Here is a 19,526-nt window from a genome sequence, read left to right on the forward strand (position 1 = left end):
AAGTCCAACCCCTACACTATGAAATTCATAAAATATATACATTTTATCATCCTTGTACTAAGGGAATTTAGCTCAACCATTTTCTTTAAAATAGAATCAGTTACATAAAACTTGGACCGAATTTATGAAAATATCTATTGAAGATGAACTCGTATCTCCTAAACCACAGCACATGTTACAAAAACGAAAGAGGTTTTTTTAGATAAGGTCATTCTCAAGAAAAACCTCTCTCAAATTTTGGAAATTCGTTTCTAGTTGCTCATAATCTGTGCCACAAAATCATCTCTAAAACCGAAAATCATTAAAAATTTAAATCTGTGAAAATGAGCTGTAAAGATCTGGTCACATATCACAATTCATGACACCTGTGAATAAAACGAAAGACATTTTTGTTATATGGCTTGTGGTTAACAAAAACCTCCTTGGGTTTTGCAAAATTACTTTCCATCTGTTGTAAAATGGCACCGCACTAAAATGACTAAAACAGTAAAAAATGTGAAAATTTTGCTTTGTTTTAATGTAAGCTCCAAATATCACTGTATATCTCCCACATAGTAGCACCTGTACATAAACTGAAGGAGGTTTTTGTTATTTGGTATGTGATAAAAAAAACTTCTTTCACTTTTGAAAAATTCCTTACTATTATTTCAGAAACTGGTTTTGCACTAAACTTGTCATTGTGTGTAGCCACTGACCTCAAAACATGCATAACCAAGAATCACTCATTCATTTCAATCATATCTTCTAATCCGGGAGCCGGTTATGGGAGTGTGGTATACCGTTGGAAATATTTTTCCGAGCTTCTTCTGATGGACACACTTGTGACATGTTTTGTGCTGAACATCATGTGCAAAACATCTAACAAAAACAAACATAGTAAGAGCTCATATTGATTCTTGGTGACAGGCTGCGAAGACTGGAACTAACACTTACTCTCTACAAGATCATGCATCTGACGGAGTTTGCATGCAGTCCTGACCTTTTCCATTACTCAATTCCTTGGTTCATCTCCTTAACTCCTTGGAAACGATTTCAGCATGTCACCTTTTTCTGTAGTCACTAAGAGGTAGATCTGCGCAATTTCAGCAGACAATGCTGACTTGTGGAATGAGGCCCTGGGAGGCCTGTCTGCACAATTTCTGCATGTAATACCGACAAGAAAACTTGGAAAACACTGCGCATTTTTGAGGCTCAAAGCAATGGTGTGGGACAGGGGTCCCAGTAGGACACGTTTACGCAATTTCTGAGTGTAGTGTAGCTAGATTTCTCTATGCATTTATGGAGAGAAGTGCTGGCTGGGACCTCTATGGGCTGCAGGGTTTCAACAGGAAAGGGAGGTTGGTGTCTCTGCACACTGCGGGGTTTCAGCAGGCAAGGGAGGAAGCTTGATGGTTGTAGAAACAAAGCACATAGTTCCGAGAAGCTGGATGAGGCTAGGTTTCTTGGGAAAATGGCTAAGTGTGAGATCAATGAAACATATGTAAACATTGATAGGACTCAACTGTGATCACACACGAACACTTAGTGACACAACATAGACCATCCAGAATACATAAGACATACTTTGCTTGATGCAACAACCTTCATGACGTGAGTGTGAAACATGTCTATGTGATGAAAACCACTCATATGCACACAATTCCCTTGAAGCAAGACAACATCCCCTTTGAATGATAAACAACAACCCCTATGCCCAAGTTTGACACATGCTTCGTGAAGATTAGAATGCAGACAACTCTTAAGATCAAGGAGGGGGGCTTGAAATCATCAGCTTACCAATCAAGCAACCAAGGATAATCGATTGCAGGATCTGAGGTAGGCTCTGACATTTGCAGGCGAGCCAAAATTTTGGAGTGTGGTGGTAGCCGCTACAACAGGTTACTAACATCCAATGTATAAACATCATTCTCTAGGATTGGAATCACTTTCACAGCTATCATATGGATCGTACATCAGGTTCTTTGTCATATAGAAGGTCAATGCCATGCAGGGTACATAGAGTTACTACCATATCAACTACATATTGTTATCAAGAGGATTGTCATCATGAATACTCAAGGATGTTGTTATGTCACTACCATACAACAAGTTCACTTCCATATACACCAAGATCATTGTCATATAAGGTTTCTACAATGCTCACTGTCATATCAAGGTTCTTTGCCATATATGTTCATAAGGATTTAGGTCAGTTCCATGTAGATCATAAGGTTCACACATCTAGATCGCATAAGATACCAAACATTGCCATCCAATGCTATATTTAATTGTCAAGTGAAGTTGGGATAACCTCACAGTTCAAAAATAATGACATTTGACTCAAATATCAATGTGAATGAGAGGGTGACTGAAACCCTGATTGTAGCTACCAGCAATAATGAAACTCCATGTTTAATGTCAAATTTACACTTAGCCAATGTTCTATTCTCTCTGGTGCTTGAAGGATGTGGTACTTTAACTAGTTTATGAATGGAGATGAGGTCTGTTTGTAAATATAATACCTAGATAAAATATCATTGTTCAAAATTTTTGAAATAGTTCAGTATGATGCCAAAATGCTCCATGGATTAACCTTATCGATTCGCAAAGGATGTAAATGATGCCTTCGATTTGTATCTTTATTCACATTTCCCATCCACAATTGAAATAATCTTGATGAAAATGATGAGGTAATAGTAGTGAATCAAAAATATTTGAAATGTTGTCTTGTGGAATATAATAGCTTCACCAACATTTGTGCTTACACCCCTATATCTACCTAAAACAATAGATAAATAAATTGTGGCAATTATAAAAGTAATGACCATCACAAAGTTTGTGGCATTATGCAATTATTATCTAGTAACCCATTTATTTGTGTATGCATGCCATGCTTTATATTCTTGACAGTTTTGTGACTTCTCTTCACTCCTTAGGTTATTTTGGGTTTGCATTCTCAACTACATTGTTTCTTAAGGCATCATTGAGAATAGTCCAACAAGAACCTAGTTCTATGCCACTAATCTATGCCTTCGATACTTTTCAGGAACACAACATCCGATTCTAATTTTGAAGGGCTACATATATTATTTCAAAATATAAGCATTGAACCTTTGGAGAAAAAGGACTATACTTAAGGTAACACATAGAAAATGAGCACACCTTGATGCCTTCATTTGGAATGAGCTTGATCCCTTAAAAGAATGTTGGTTGCAGACAACTAGAAGAGTTAATGAATTGATCCAAGACCCATAAAAGTCCTTCCTGCAAAAGAATGTATAACCCTTGATCAAAAATATAATCCAAAAACCCCAACGAGACCCTATGCCAAACTTAGTCAATGAAAAAACCTCCTAGACACAAAGCACTAAAGATCACATAGATGCGTGTGTCCTAAATTAACATAGAATTTCAACGAAATGAAGATGGCAAGGATGGAAACAACTCGTACCAAATTTGATCTTACGTTGCTCAGAGATGTGCCCTTTAGGAGGGTTGAGAGCTACAATATGGCATTTGATTGTATGCGATTGGACTAAAGTATTTATTATAAACCCTCAACAAAAAAACCCTAAGCCAAATCCAATTAATTTCATCCCCGCAACAAATTTGTCAATATACCACAGAGCCGAGAGCTTGGTATAGAGAGATCGAATCACTTTTTGCTACATGTAGAGGGGAAACATGCATCATTTTTATAGGGGCCGAGTATCCTTTTGAATAGGCAGGCTGACTTCAAGTTTTGGTGGGAAAATTGAATTTTGAAATTTCAAATCTATGGAGCCAAAAATTATTTTGAACCATTTGAATATACCCACAATAATTAAATTAAATTTGAAACTTAATATTTTGATGAAGGGCCCTAAAAAAAATTCAACAATTAACTTTGTCCCTTAATCAAATCATCTAATGAAACATGCCATAGACTAGCCAATATTGAACTGGCATACCATTCAAGCTTTGGGGTTTTCGCCCACAAATTGGGTGCACTAACTTTTACTTGACATATCTCTCAAATGGTAAAATACCACGAGATGCTCCACATCTCAAAAAAATCACGATGGCGAGGAGAATCCAATGACAAGGGTCTCCAAGTCAAATCCAGTTACCCACTTCTTCAAAAATATTCAAGAAGTGTGGGGTATGAACATCGTTTAGGGAATCTAGACCTTAGAGCTAGGGTTTCATTACTGCATCATCTCATCCATGACAACCAACATACCATGGACATTAATGATGATGTCCTACAACTACTACAACCGCTTTGACATCATTGCCAACATACTCAATAAGGACTTCAACAAATGATTTTACCAATTAATTTCATTTAATCAAGCCAAGTGTCACTATCCTAACTATTTAGAGTTGTATAACCACCATCTAGTACTACTATCATTAGGCTTACGATTAAGGTATAAATTTGACATACACTTCTAATAAAGTAAATTATCCGTCAAGTAACTTTTTTTAATGATAATTTTTTTAATTTACTTTTCATAAAATTTTATATTTATTTTTGTTCATTAACTTAATCTTATGTATCATATATATTTTTGTTAATTTTTATTATAAAAATAAAAACAATTTTCTGTTGTAGATACAAAACCACTGTGTATATGATATAAAATATATTCTGAAATTGCATTTAAAATGACATCATTAAATTGCAGAATTAGTTTATATAAAATATTTAATATGTCCTACATCATATGGAATGCATCACTATCCAAAATTCAAGTAGGAACGCATATTTGTGTATCCTTGTAATTGTCTAATCAAATTGATCCATGAAAGTAATTTAAATTTTAGATCTACTAGTGTGTATGTGAAGATTCCCTCAACAATTCTGCAACGAAAAAATGAATGAAGGTTGCAACAAATTAAGTGTTATAATATGTTTTTCTATGGTCACAATTTCCAAGACTCTTATACAATCACAATTTCCATTCAAACAACACAATCATGACAATGCTTACTTCAAAAAAACATCAATTACAATAGCAATTTTATACCAAACATCCATATGCCTTACTTATTTCAGTTTGAAAATAAATTTGGGTGGTTTCACAAGGGAATTAGATAGTATTCTTGAATCTCAAACTTTTCTTATTACTGTCCAAGTTTTAACTTGTGACATTTCAAATGTGAAGGAGACCAACCATGAGTTTTTTATAGTTAAACTGCCCAAAAACCCACTGTGGGTGTAGTTTGTGCAGTGGGAATTTTAATTTATAACCGCTAGGAAGCAATCTTTTCTTCCCTCTCACACTTCAAATTTCAACATGTGTGATTGCATGATGGGCATTGAAAATCATGGGATGGAACAAGCCTTTCCTAGTAGCCTGTGTGGTAGTATTTATAACCAAGAAGTTATAATTGTATGCTTTACACACATCAATGCAAATAAGCTTTCTAATTCTTATAATAGTGTAATATAGCTTATCTCAGACTCATCATATTTAATGATGTGTAATTTGGTCCACTTTTCACATTACAAATCAAACATGCAATCTCATCTTAGTTGTGTGTCATTCCATGCAAATAATTATAACTCAAACAAGGTAAACTAGAGACATGATATCAAGGAAATAACTTTTGGTAATGTAAGATTGCCAACCCACCCACGTTGTTTCCATATAAGCTGATTTGGTGGTATATATAGACATAATGTTACTATGTGGGTAGTTTTTAGGTATTTTTCATGCCAGGAATTTGTAACTATGTTCCTTAATGCATCTAACAAGTGAGATGTGACAATACTTATCGAACTTCATATACAAGTTTCATTCACATTTATATGGCGCTATATGTGGAAGTAGAATTGAATGTGAACTCGAGGAGGGGATGTTGTAAATAATGGAATATTCAAAGGACAATGATATTGACAGAGAAGAAGAGTAACCAACTTTTCTATAGACAAATGTGATATGTATTAGGACACTTTATGAATTATAATTACAATAACAATTTTATTTTTTCTTGTTGAAAGGGAAGATCAACTGTAGAAATTCAATAGAAATTTCAATTGCTCAAAATTTCAAGCTTAAAAAAAATATACCCAATTCTACTCTACTAATCCGCGAAATGGAAATCACAATTTAAAACAACATGCAATAAGAAAAAACACAAATAAACAGTGATTTCTAGGGGAACCCAACTGGGAAAAACCCCTTAAGACTTTTTGCATTAATCAGTTCAATAGATAAAATATTACAATTACTAGCTCTAGCTTTGATCTCAACCTGCAAAAGAATAATTGTTCTCTCTACTCAATGAGAAACTTTGGCCAACACAACCAATTATTTTCCCACCAAGACTCTTATTTCCTTGCGTAATTCCTGAAGAAATTAGTGTTGGGAAAAATACTAAGAGGGGGGGTGAATCAATATTTTTAAATAATTAACATTTTCAATTTCATACCCATATTTCTGTATGCGAATTTATTGAAGGAAACCCACGTATGTATGCGACTATTATTTAGGCAACTAGCATATATCCAGTAAAATTACTTTTTCAATTAATTCATCTTATGTTTATCTTAAGCCAGTGTGTTAGTACCTCATTAAACATTAAATAGATATTAACCATGTACAGTAAGAAACAAATAAGCCATCACACATAAGCAACACAAATGAACACCAAGATTTAAGGTGGAAACCAATGTGGGAAAAAACCATCGTTATTGTCGTCTTTGTCTTCTTTTTAATATAAAGAAAAACTTCTTACAATCTTGTACTAGCAAATACTCATACCAGCACGCAAGAACCCACCTACAAAAGGCTACAACCTTCGCTCATTCTCGAGCACCCACTGGAAGGTTGCACCAACCCCCTGATCTCATTTATTGGCAACCACCAAAAGGGATGAGGCAAAAATTTTCTCAAAAATCAAAGTGCCAAGAATTTCTCAAAACCTAAACAATCGTATCCATATCGGTGATATGATCCCAACGCAACTTGTTTCACTCAAAACAGAGTTCGTATGAGAGAGATATTGCGTTCTGATTGATTTATCAAACAGGGAAATTTTGGGTACAAGCTGACTGGGATGTTGACTAGTCATCCGTACGGCCCAGTCAACAAAAAGAATATTCCAAGGAATATTCCTCAAAATATTTTGACATATGGATCAATCAGATTTTGACGCTTGTCGGCACGTTATTGGTCAACAGCGTTGAGGTGGACCAATGAGAGGCTGACATGTGGCAAGCTTGGAGGCCGCCACGTACCCTCTCAAAGGAACTCATGACCTCGCCCACACAAGCGCAAGGCTCTACTGCTATACCACCATAATTTTTATTAACAAGTATGAGGCGTAACTTTCATTTAAACTGTTAATATTTGGGGGTTGGAGGTAAGGAGCCAACCCTGTGGGACAACCCCCTCCCCATATGACCAATACACCGAAACCATAGGTGGGTGCTAACACTAACCGCACGAGTTAAATGGGATTATCATTAATTAACCCATACTTATCCTTAATTAATGGCGAGATTAAGTTGGTAGCAGTTTGGCAGACCCGCTAAATCCGGAATTGCGCCAAATTTGGCGGGGTTAACTGGAGTTTTCCTAGGAAAAACTGAAGAGACCATAAATTCCTCATTTTTCAACCAATTTTGGCTCAAAAAGAGTCATTCCTACATGATTTGGATGCTTTGAACATAATGGAACTAGTTGCATAGGCAGAAAGGCACTTTTGTATGTGATTTTTCTACTTTGAAGTTGGAGGAAGCCTAGGGCCACAAGGAGAGGAGGTCAGGCCTAGATCAGATGAAGTCCAATTGTAGAGCTTGGAAAGTCATATTTGGGGTTTTTGGGTCTTTTGAATCTAATGGATCAGGTTGCAAAGCCATTGGAGCACTGCAGGTGCATGTAATCAGAGAATTGACCATTAATCCAAAGAGGGCCTAGCCATTGAAGCAGGTCCAAGGAGATGTAGCCCAAGAGGGGTGAACTCCTTTATCAGCTTTGTGTTATGAGTTTGTTGTGTTTTATTTCATTGTAATTTACTTGTTGTATATGTGTTTTAAACAACTAATTAATCTCACAAATTTCTCATAAAATACACTCAATACTTGACACATAAATCCTCACATTTTGGTTAATTTGAGACGATCCTAAACACACATCTTTTAAATATTGACGAGGGAGCTTGCATAGCATTAACAAGTTTTCCCAAAATTCAAATCAAGTTGGTATTAGAGCACTATTAGCTCATTTTAACACTGATATGGTTTGCAAAGGTTAGCTAGAAAATTACCTATTGGTTTTGTATTTGTGCAAGGAAAATTTAACTGTGTGCAAGTTTATGTGATGGAAGCTTCAACAAGTGATGTTTCTAATCCATCTTCCTTAGTAATACTCTTTGATTTAGAGATGTTGCAAGAGCTTATCATCATGAGAGATATGGTGCAAGATATGAATGAAGATAGGAAGGATAACACTATACTTCAAGAGGAGTTGATGGCCATGAAGGAGGATACGCAAGAGCTTCTTGAAACGATGCCTCATATGGAGATTCAACTCCATGATGCCAAGGAAACCCTAGCCAAGTATGTGCATGAAAATGAGGTATGAAATTCAAATTTATCTTCAATTTCCTCTCAAAATGAATGTTTTGGTGCTTTTGAAATACACACAAGAGGAATAGGGTCCAAATTATTGATGAAGATGGGCTATGAAGGTAAATGGTTAGGCAAACATGTGCAAGGCAAGTTGAGCCAATTGTTCTGGAGGAAAGGCCTAGGTATTTGGGTCTTGGTTATGGACAACATGATGGAGAATGATCCAAAGCCAAGGAGGAACATGAAGGTGTTTCAAGAAGGAATTTCATTACATGTCCATTACCTCAAGCTTGTGAAGTTTGTGTTCATGAGGAATGCAAAAGTTTTATACCCACTTTGCAAGAAGATGCTCTAAGCATGCAACTAGTGGAAATGGAAAATAAGAGAATGTTGAAATCTATAAGGTCATTGAAACCATTGTTGGTATTCCGAAGAGAGCCACTACCTCATCAATTTCACCTCTTCAAGAAGGCGAAAAAGGTGAATGTACAAGTATAAATCTGTCTTTAATCAAGTTTCTTTTGATTATGATAAACATGGTAAATCTTCACATAAGATTTGGAGAAAATTTAAGATTTGGAGAAAATTTAGATGTTCCTTTTGTGGTTTGAATAATCATACTATTTCGAGGTGTTGGAAGAGGATAGCCATAGACAGGAAACTTTCAAAACAAAAAAGACAGAAAGCCAAAGGTCCCTTGGATAATGGAAACCATGTTGAAAAGAAGATGCAATTTTTTCTCACTCATTGCCATAAGTAGGGTCATCTTGTAGACAAGTGTTGGACTTTACATCCATCAAGTCATCCATGACATTTGAAGAAAGTGGAGAGAGATTTTGGAAAGAATGGAAAAGATGATTCCATAATTGATGTGGGTCAGGATGATACACATGATGAAGTGAAACTGAAAGAAGCGCCATTGAAATGGTTTGTAAAGAGATGGTTAGACTTCTTCACCAATTAGGGCCTTGCATTTCTTTTGATAATTGATGCAAATCTTGCCTTATTGATGCATTTCCTTGTTATTTGGATGCATTTCTTTTCTCCTGAAAGTATGTTGCATATTGCATGAAGCAAGATGTTGGAAAAGTAGAGTTATGTTGACTCACTTAGATGCAACAAAGATGGCAATTTGCAACTACAAATTTGCATGCATGTTGCATTCTTGAACTTGCATGTTTACGCTAGGAAGGTGTTCGAAAGTGGAGTATGTTGACTCACTTTATTGCAACAAATTTGGTCATTTCATCTCTTTAAGTACTCATACATACCAATGGGATTATTGTACTTTTGATTGTACTTGTGAGAGAGTTGAGAATTTTTATACATGCATGAGAGTTTGTGTGTGTGAACAGTGGAATTTTTAATAGTTTCATTGTGCTTGAACATGCATGAGTGATTGACTTGTGTTGGTTGATTGCTTTGTTAACATGTATGTTGTCAACTTGAGAATGTTGATCATTTGCACATGCATGAGTGTCAACTTGTGTAGTCAATTGATTGTTACATGTATGTTATATCGACTTGGAAGAATTTATTTTGTCTTCAAAGATGAAAGGGATATGTGACGAATTGTTTCACGAGAATGTGGAATTCTTGTTGTAAATCGTCAAGTTGTTGTACATGTTTTTGCTTGACTTGAAAGTTAGTTGTTTGAAGAATCATGTTTTGTCGACTTGTGTTTAGTCAATGGTTTATACACCAATATGTAAGAGTACATGGCGATGTTCACATGATGTGACATTTGTTGCTTTGAATAAGAAAAAGGAATAGGTTATCAAGTTATATTCTTGCATGAGTGTTTTTCAAGGTTAATGGTGTTTCTTATAACAATATGTCGAAAGATTTTGGAAGGTCCACGCTTGAGAAAGAGGCTCATGATTAGCCTTCATTCTCAAATCATGACATGAGAAGCATGTTAATACTGGAGGATGATGGAATCAAGAAGCGAAAGTGGACAAAAATGCCAAAAAAAAATGCAGCCATTATAGACCATTTGATGTGTTGATGCCAAGAAGCGAAAGAGATGGTGAATGCATTCTTCCAGATGTGGAATTTGGAACCGTGGAGGTAAAATAATGGTCATTTATTTTCTTGTTATTACTGATATTGTAACTCATTGATGTAGTTCACTCAGATGGGCTTAACTTGGAAAAGTGGTTTCTAAGGAGAAGCTTGCATCGAATGCATGTGTTGCAAAGGAGGAACATGATTCTTAGTGGGAAGGCCATCAGTTAGCTTTCCAAGCACCGAGGGATTGCTTTGGTACAACAGGGTGTTTAATTAGCAAGCAGCCAGCAAGTGTTGGATTGGGTTAGCAACAAAAGGAGAACATTGGTTGAAGTCCCAAGCCATTTGCAAGGCAAGGCATGTCAGTGAACCCAAGTGGTTGTCATGGAGATTTTCCAAGTAGAATCAAATGATATAACTTGGGAATGAGAAGAGTATTCAGATCTCATCAGATAACCAACTTTTATGTGTCCAAAATCGTGTCAGTGGGAAGGAGTGATAGGAATTTGGATTAGGGGCAAAATTTTTCTAAGAAATTAAAGTGCTCGGAATCGCTCAAAACATGAATGACTGTGTCCATATCAGTGATATGATCCCAACACAATTTGTTTCACTCAAAACAGAGTTCGTGTGAGGAGGATATTGCGTTATGATCGATTTATCAAACATGCAAATTTTGGGTACAGGCTGTCTGGGATGCTGACTAGGCATCTGTACAGCCCAGTCATAAAAAAGAATATTCCGACATGTGGCTCAATCGGATTTTAACACTTTTCAGCATGTTATTGGTCAACGGAAAGGAGGGGTACCAATGAGAGGCTCACACATGGCAAGCCCAGAGGCCACCATGTACCCTCTCAAAGGTCAGGTAAAATTGTTTTGGCAGGCTGGGGAATCGAACTCGTCACCTCGCCCACACAAGTGCAATGCTCTACCACTATACCATCATAATGTTTCTTAACAAGTATGGGGCATAGATTTCATTTAAAATGTTAAGATTTTGTGGTTGGACGTAAGGAGCCAGCCCCGCAGACCAGCCCCCTCCCCATATGACCAATACACCGAAACCATAGGAGGGCGTTAACACTAACTACGTGGATTAAAAAATATTAGTGTTAATTAACCTGTTCTTATCCTTAATTAATGGCGGGATTAATTTGGCGGCAGTTTGGCAGGCCCGCTAAATTCGGATTTGCGCCAAATTTGGCAGGGTTAACTAGAGTTTCTCTAGTTTTGGTGGAGTTTTCCTAGGGAAAACTGAAGAGACCATAACTTCTTCCATTTTTGACCAATTTAGGCTTAGAAAGAGTCATTCCTAGATTATTTGGATGCTCTGAACACAATGGAATATGTTTTAGAAGCATAAGGGCACTTATGTATGTGATTTTTCTACATTGAAGTTTAAGGAAGCCTCGGGCCACCAGGAGAGGAGGTCAAGCTTAGATCAACTGAAGTCCAATTGTAGAGCTTGGAAAGTCATTTTTGGGGTTTTTAGATCTTTTGAATCCAATGAAGTAAGCTGCAAAGCCATTGTGTTGGGTTGTGTTATATTCTTTCCATGACTAGCCCATGTGGTTAACTGGGGGGTTAGAGGGGGGGCAGAGCCCCCCCTCATTGTGCCTATTGTGTAGTTGGGGCGGGGGCATAACAGGGGGTTTGAGGGGTGCAGGTAACCCCCCTCTATGGGGTCCAGGGTAGCACCCCAGAAAATTTTGTTTTTTGGACCCTATATTAGGTTGGGCGGACCTACTTATGGTTTTGTGCATGTTTTTCACACATGGTTTTGGACGCGATGGTTTTCGGTCCATGGTTTTGGACGTGATGGTTTTCAGTCCATAGTAATGGATGCTTCGGCATGTATAAATATGTATTGTAACATTGAAATGAACATAATGAAAAATCAAGCTAGTAGTCCCAGTTTTGGGATCCAGAGGAAAATATCTGTGTATACGTGTTTTATGTGTGATTCTCTTGCATTGTTTATTTTCTATGTTTTAGAATTCGTATGCAGGTAATTTCTGTATAGGGTTAAAACCTACACATTGGAGCACTACAAGTGCATGTAATTAGAGAATTGACCATTAATCCAAAGAGGGCCTAGCCATTGAAGCAGGTGGAAGGAGATGTAGCCCAGGGGGCTGAACTCCTTTATCAGCTTTATGTAATGAGTTTTCTATGTTTTATTTCTTTGCAGTTTACTTTTTGTGTATGTGTTTTAAAAACTAATTAATCTCATAAATTGCTCATAAAATACACACAATACTTGACACATAAATCCTCACATTTTGGTGAATTTGAGACGATCATAAACACACATTTTTTTAATACTCATGAGGAAGCTTGCCTAGCATTAACAAGTTTTCCCACCATTCAGATCAAGGGAGTTCTAACCCCCTAATCTAATTTACTAAATACCACTTGAAGGAAGATTCAACTCCCTCATTGAAGGCCAACCCTTAACACGTTCAGGGACCACATTTCATAAATTTTCATACTGGATCCACCTGATGCAACACATCACAACTTGTAGGCCAAGTTTCATCAAATTTTCAGACTAGACCCACTACCAACATTTAAGCCCAAAACCAATCATCAAAACTGAAACTTATCACTGTAGCTCAATCATCAGTCTCTGACCTAACTACATCAACCCAATCACTGAATCAACCAAAACTCAACCAATTAACTAAAACCCAAATCAATCAACTTAAACAACCAAAACAATCAGATCACTGTAACCAGAATACCAATCAACATACTACACATCACAGAAACCAGATTCTGTTACTGTAAACCTTGATCAACCATATGTCAAAATATATACGCTACTTTACAGTAGCAAACCCACGTGTGTACGCACTTTCCATGAAGCATACCCATGTACAAATCTTAAGTCACTGATTTATGAAAACTGAACCACTGTCACTCTGAAATAAGTACTTAATCATACTCAGATCTACTGCATCATTCTAAAACAACCACATAACCTTCACTGAATTTCAATCACAAACAAAAATTATCATCGTCATTCTTCAATTAATCAATCCTGAATCGAAACATCATTGTTTAAGCCCAAATCATTAAGAAGACATCATTGACAGACAACAAAAACATAGTAAGACTGAATAAACTGATCAGACATCCTTCTCATCAAAACCCTACTTTCTGTATGTGTTTTCCTCAAAGAAAACCCCCATGTATACGCACTTTTCAGGAAACAAACCCGCATATACGTGACTTACCACTATCACACCCCACGTGTATATGCACCTTGTAGGTTATAAAACATGCGTATAGATATGCAATTTCAAAATCAAACCTTCACTGCAACACAAAAATTCATACATACCCAGATCTCAGCATACATAGAAAAATCATGCATCAAGACACTAACAACACAGATCAAATCACCTCATAATCAATATTGTCATCTCATATCTATTGGTGTGGAAAATAGCAACAAGAAATGATAAAAATAGAATCCAGAAATTCCAATTTTAATTTGTCCTTGAATTAAAATTGTGAATTAAAATCAAATTTAGTCTCACCAGTTGCCTGGAAATAATTAGTTAATTCATTATGGATTAATTAGTTGGAGAAATTCAAGTTAGAAGTCTTTATGAAGTCATGCAACAATTATCCCTTAAATTAAGGAGATTATCCCTTAATTAAGGAGATAAGATTGAGTTATATTTGAGTTGTAATTAGTTAGCTCATTTTACCGAGTTAAGTCCAATTAAATTAGTTCCAAACTATTTGAGGAACTAATTGTGAGTTATCAGTCAGTTGATGCATGCATGCACTCAACCAATGTACTCCAGATAACTGAATATTCCCTCATCAGTAACTCATGCATGTCTATTCTGAGAAAGACCCAGTTGAGAGTAAAGACAAGGACAGTGTACTATTAGTTGCATGTGTTTTCCTATAAAGGAAACTCATGAATGTAGTCAAGGTAAGGTTCCTTGAGGATTGCACAGTTTTACAGTGTGTAAGAGCAGTGTTCCACTTGGTTGAAGGTGAATCATCCCAAAGGTGTAGGTTTTAATACCGTACAAAAATTACCTGCATACAAGTTATAAAACACAGAAAATAAACAATATGAGAGCATAACACATAAAACACATATACACTGATATTTTCCCCTGGATCCCAAAACCGGGACTACTAGCTTGATTTTTCATTATTTTCCTTTCAATGTTACAATACATATTTATACATGCCGAAGCATCCAATACCATGGACCGAAAACCATTGCGTCCAAAACCATGCACTGAAAATCATCGCGTCCAAAAAACATGTGTGAAAATCATGCACAAAACCATAGGTGGGTCCGCCCAACCTAACATAGGGTCCAAAACCAAAATTTTCCGGGGCACTACCCTAGACCTCATAAAGTGGGGTTATGGGTACCCCTCTAACCCCCGGTTAACTACATGGGCTAGTCGTGGAAAAAATATAACACAACCCAACGTTCTCCCACTTGTTGTTTTCTTTCCACAGGGGGCCACAAGAGAGCTTAGTCATTTATCCAGCCCCGCAATGCCCATTGTTTCTCTACACCAAGAGAACTTCTCAGAGCTCACAGATTTTGTCAATGCATCTGCAATATTCTTCAAAGTGTCCACCTTTACCAGCAACACCTTTTTGTCTTCTATCATATCCCTCATAAAGTGATACTAAACATCAATGTGCTTTGTCTTTGAATGATATGCAGGGTTCTTTGACAAGAAAATTTCACTTTGGCTGCCACATTCTGTCCTTATAGCTTCCTGTACTAACCCCATACTTGAACACAATCTCTACAACCAAACTGCTTCCTTTCTTGCATGAGTGGCTACCATGTATTATGCCTATGTAGTTGATAGTGCCACTACAGATTGTTTCTTACTCATCCAACTGACTGCACCTCCAAATAGGCTAAACACAGACCCACTTGTAGATCTTCTCTGATCCAAATCTCCAGCCCAGTCTGCATCAACAAAGCCATGAATATCCAACACTCTGTCCAATCCTGGTCTTCCATGGTAGCATAAACCATAATCACTAGTGCCACAAAAATACCTGAAAACCCACTTCACTGCTGTCCAATGCTCCTTCCCTAGTTTTGACATAAACCTACTCAATACTCCCACTGCATGTGCAATGTCTAGTCTAGTACAGACCATTACATACATCAAGCTACTGACTATACTTGCATATGGAACACGGGACATGTCCTCGTATAGACAAGGCATCACCATTTTGGCTCTCCATATTTTTCTGTCTCATCTCCTCCGTCAGCAAGGCTGAGACTATTTCATCAAACTGCAAGGTAGTTGCATTGCTACCTATTGCAATAACCAGAATATCCCACGAATCTGGTAGAGAACACAACAAACTAATGCACTTATCTTCATCTGAAATTTTAATATCAACAGATGCTAACTGACTTACCACAGTATTAAATGCGTTCAGATGCTCTGTCACCGAGTCTCCATCTTTCATCCTCAGGTTATATATCTTTTTCCACAAGAACAGTTTATTCACCAGAGACTTAGATTGGTACAAAGTCCCTAATTTGTCCCACAAAGCCTTTGTTGTAGCTTCCCCTGATACATTCAGCAATACTGAATTTGAGACACACAATAGTATTGTGCTCTTTTCCTTCTGATCCAACTTCTTCCATTCTTCATCGGACACTCCCGTTGGTTTAGTACCTAGATCTACCGCGATCCACTGATCTTTATCCACCAACAAATCCTCCATCTTGAGTTTCCACAACTCAAAACTCTAACCATTAAATTTCTCGATCTCTATCTTTCCATTGCTCGCCATCTTCTTTCACCACCAAAATCGATCTCGCAGATCTCCCACTGAACAGGGTCTACCACAGGCTCGAGCGAAACCCCTCAGCAACAAAGGCATCCCCTTGAAGCCAAAACAGTTTTGATACCAAATGTAGGTTTTAACCCCATACAGAAATTACCTGCATACGAATTCTAAAACACAGAAAATAAACAATATGAGAGCATAACACATAAAACACATATACACTGAGATTTTCCCCTGCATCCCAAAACCGGGACTACTAGTTTTATTTTTCATTATGTTCCTTTCAATGTTACAATACATATTTATACATATCGAAGCATCCAATACCATGGACCGAAATCCATTGCGTCCAAAACCATGGACCGAAAACCATCGCGTCCGAAAAACATGTGTGAAAATCATGCACAAAACCATAGGTGGGTCTGCCCAACCTAACATAGGGTCCAAATCCAAAAATTTTCGGGGTGCTGCCCCAGACCCCATAAAGTGGGGTTACGAGTAGCCCTCAAACCCCCCGTGACCTCGCCCCCTCTAACCCCTGGTTAACTACGTGGGCTAGTCGTGGAAAGAATATAACACAACCCAACAATAGGAACAACGCAAGGAAATAGGAGCTTGGAGGGAAGAGAGGAAGGCTTGTGAGAAGCCAGGATTGCCTATGACCATCTGTGAGGATTATATTGAGAGTTGACTAGCTGTGAGAGCTAAGGCTTTGTATAATTCCTATGTATTTCCACCTTGTATGATAATACAGATAGTGGGGTTTTTAGTTGAGGCTTTCCCCAAAGTATTTTCATGTGTATTGTGCATTGATTCTTCTTCTTCTGGTTATATGTGTTCAACTTTGATTCAGTTCGATCTTTTAAGCTTCCGCAAAATTGATAGTAGAAGTAGGTTATAGTATTTTGCTTTGGTTATATTCCATTATCGGGTTAATCTATAGTCAGATTTTCTACATGGTCTTAGAGCGAGATTTGTAGAGAATTTGCAATATTTCTACATGGTATCGGAGACAAGTTTATCAAAGCCAAGTTTATCGGAGCTGTGAATAGTACATTGAGAAGAGAATTCGAAGTTTGAAGTTCGGGGTTGCAGGTGCAAATAGAATTCTTATCATACTTCAAGGTTGGCCAATGGCGTTCTATGGCTTAAGACTCGAGTATACCTTGGAAGGTAGCTCGAATTACACAACATGGAAAGATCGCATGGAGGCTATATTAGAAGACAATGGCTTGAAGGATTTCATTGATCAATGAATCCCAAAACCAGCTTCAACTAATGCACAAGAGTTGGCTGAGTGGAAGAAGTGTTTGGAAAAGGTGAGACAGATAATCCTTGAGGGAGTTCGAGACCATATTGTCTCGAGTCTCCATGGGAAGGATACTCCATTTTAAATGTGGAAGACATTGAAGGACCTCTACCAGAACAGTAGCGACCAGAGGAAATTGGCACTCAAGGATAAGCTTCGAAGAATCAAGATGGTGAACGAAGATACTATTTCCACATATCTGAACAAGCTCACCACCTATAGAGATGAGCTTGGAAGTGTGGGAATAACTACATCCGACGATGATATGGTGAGCCTCGCTCTCCTTGGCCTTCCAAAGAGCTGGAATAGCTACTAAGACTCTATGAATGGAAGGGAGAAACTGCCGGATTGGGAATGAATATGGTCGGATCTCATGCAAGAGGAGATCAAGAGGAGCACACAAGATGGTTCTTCATCCAAGGATGATGATGAAGAAAATCTAGCCTTAGCGAGTAAGGCAAGGAAAGGGAAAGGGAAGGATTTCCATTCCAAATCGAATTCTTCTCATGGAGGGAAGAAGGGTGACAAGTCTAAAGTGAGATTCTTTAATTGTCATGTGATGGGACATTATGTGACTAATTTCCCATCGAAGAAGTCCAAGAAGGGATCCTCAGAAGGATCGGAAGGTGAGGCATTAGCCTCTCAGTTCGAAATGGACTTTTCCCTCATCGTATGCATGGTGTCATCGATGATGGGTTGTGTTTGGTATCTTGATAGTGGAGCCTCATTCCACATGACCGACGATAAAAGTTTATTCAGTACCTTGGAGGAGAAAGACCTCAAGATGCGCATAGATATGGGTGATGACGGAAGGTATAGTGTTTCAGGAGTGGGCACAGTTTCTTTTCAAAGGGAGCATGGAGCTCCTATCACGTTGACTAATGTGAAGTATGTGCCTGGACTGAAGAAGAACTTGGTATCGGTTACAATGTTGGAGGACAAAGGCTACGATGTTGTCTTCTGTAAGGGAAAGGTTTTCCTTAGACACATCACCACGAGATAGGTGAAATAGATCGGTTCATGAGTTAAGAACCTGTATGCTCTTGAGGTTCAAGATGCATACAAAGCCTTGAGGAGCAAGGCAAATGTTAGAGACTTGGTGGCTGAGAGGGAGAGTAAATTACCTCTCAACATGCAGTCCCAGAAGAAGTCTTAGACAATTGTGGAGGAGCCACAATTAGAGAAGCAAAGAGGAGATTGAGTGAAGAGATCCACTCATGTAGATACCTCCATTAGGGGGGAATTTTGATCCAAGTGGGCATAGGGATCACATGCAACCATACCTCTAGGTATGATGTGGGGCAATGTGAAGTGATAGTCCCATGAAGGCTGAAATTGGGCAAGGTCCTTTGAGAGTTTTTATCTCATGGATCGTACCTTGCTACGAGAGCCCAAAGTACATAGTAGCGGGAGGAATTAGTGGGATTGATGTAGTTAGATATCAAACTGACAGAGAATAGAGCAGTCAGACACTAAAGAGTGCATAGAAGGATTGACAACAGTGCAAAAAGGCAGTGTTAGCAGAACCACAAAGTTTTTAGTTGACAGAGGCAATAATAGTCAGAGAATTTGATGACAGATGCATCATACTGATTCGGGTTGGATGTTTTTTTGTTTCTGGAGTTGTTGGGGAAACAACACTAGAGAGAAGTGTTGCATGCATAACATTCCAAAGGTTCACGATCGGGATCAAGTTGAATTCCTTTCTTGTTGAGAGGGAGTGTTGAAAATAGCAACAAGAAATGATAAAAATAGAATCAAGAAATTCCAATTTTAATTTGTCCTTGAATTAAAATTGTGAATTAAAATCAAATTTAGTCTCACCAGCTGCTTGGAAATAATTAATCAATT

Source organism: Pinus tabuliformis, chromosome 5_2, assembly GCF_031772625.1.
Source record: "Pinus tabuliformis cultivar Carrire ecotype Pingquan chromosome 5_2, CPIR1, whole genome shotgun sequence".
Classification (NCBI taxonomy): Eukaryota; Viridiplantae; Streptophyta; class Pinopsida; order Pinales; family Pinaceae; genus Pinus; species Pinus tabuliformis.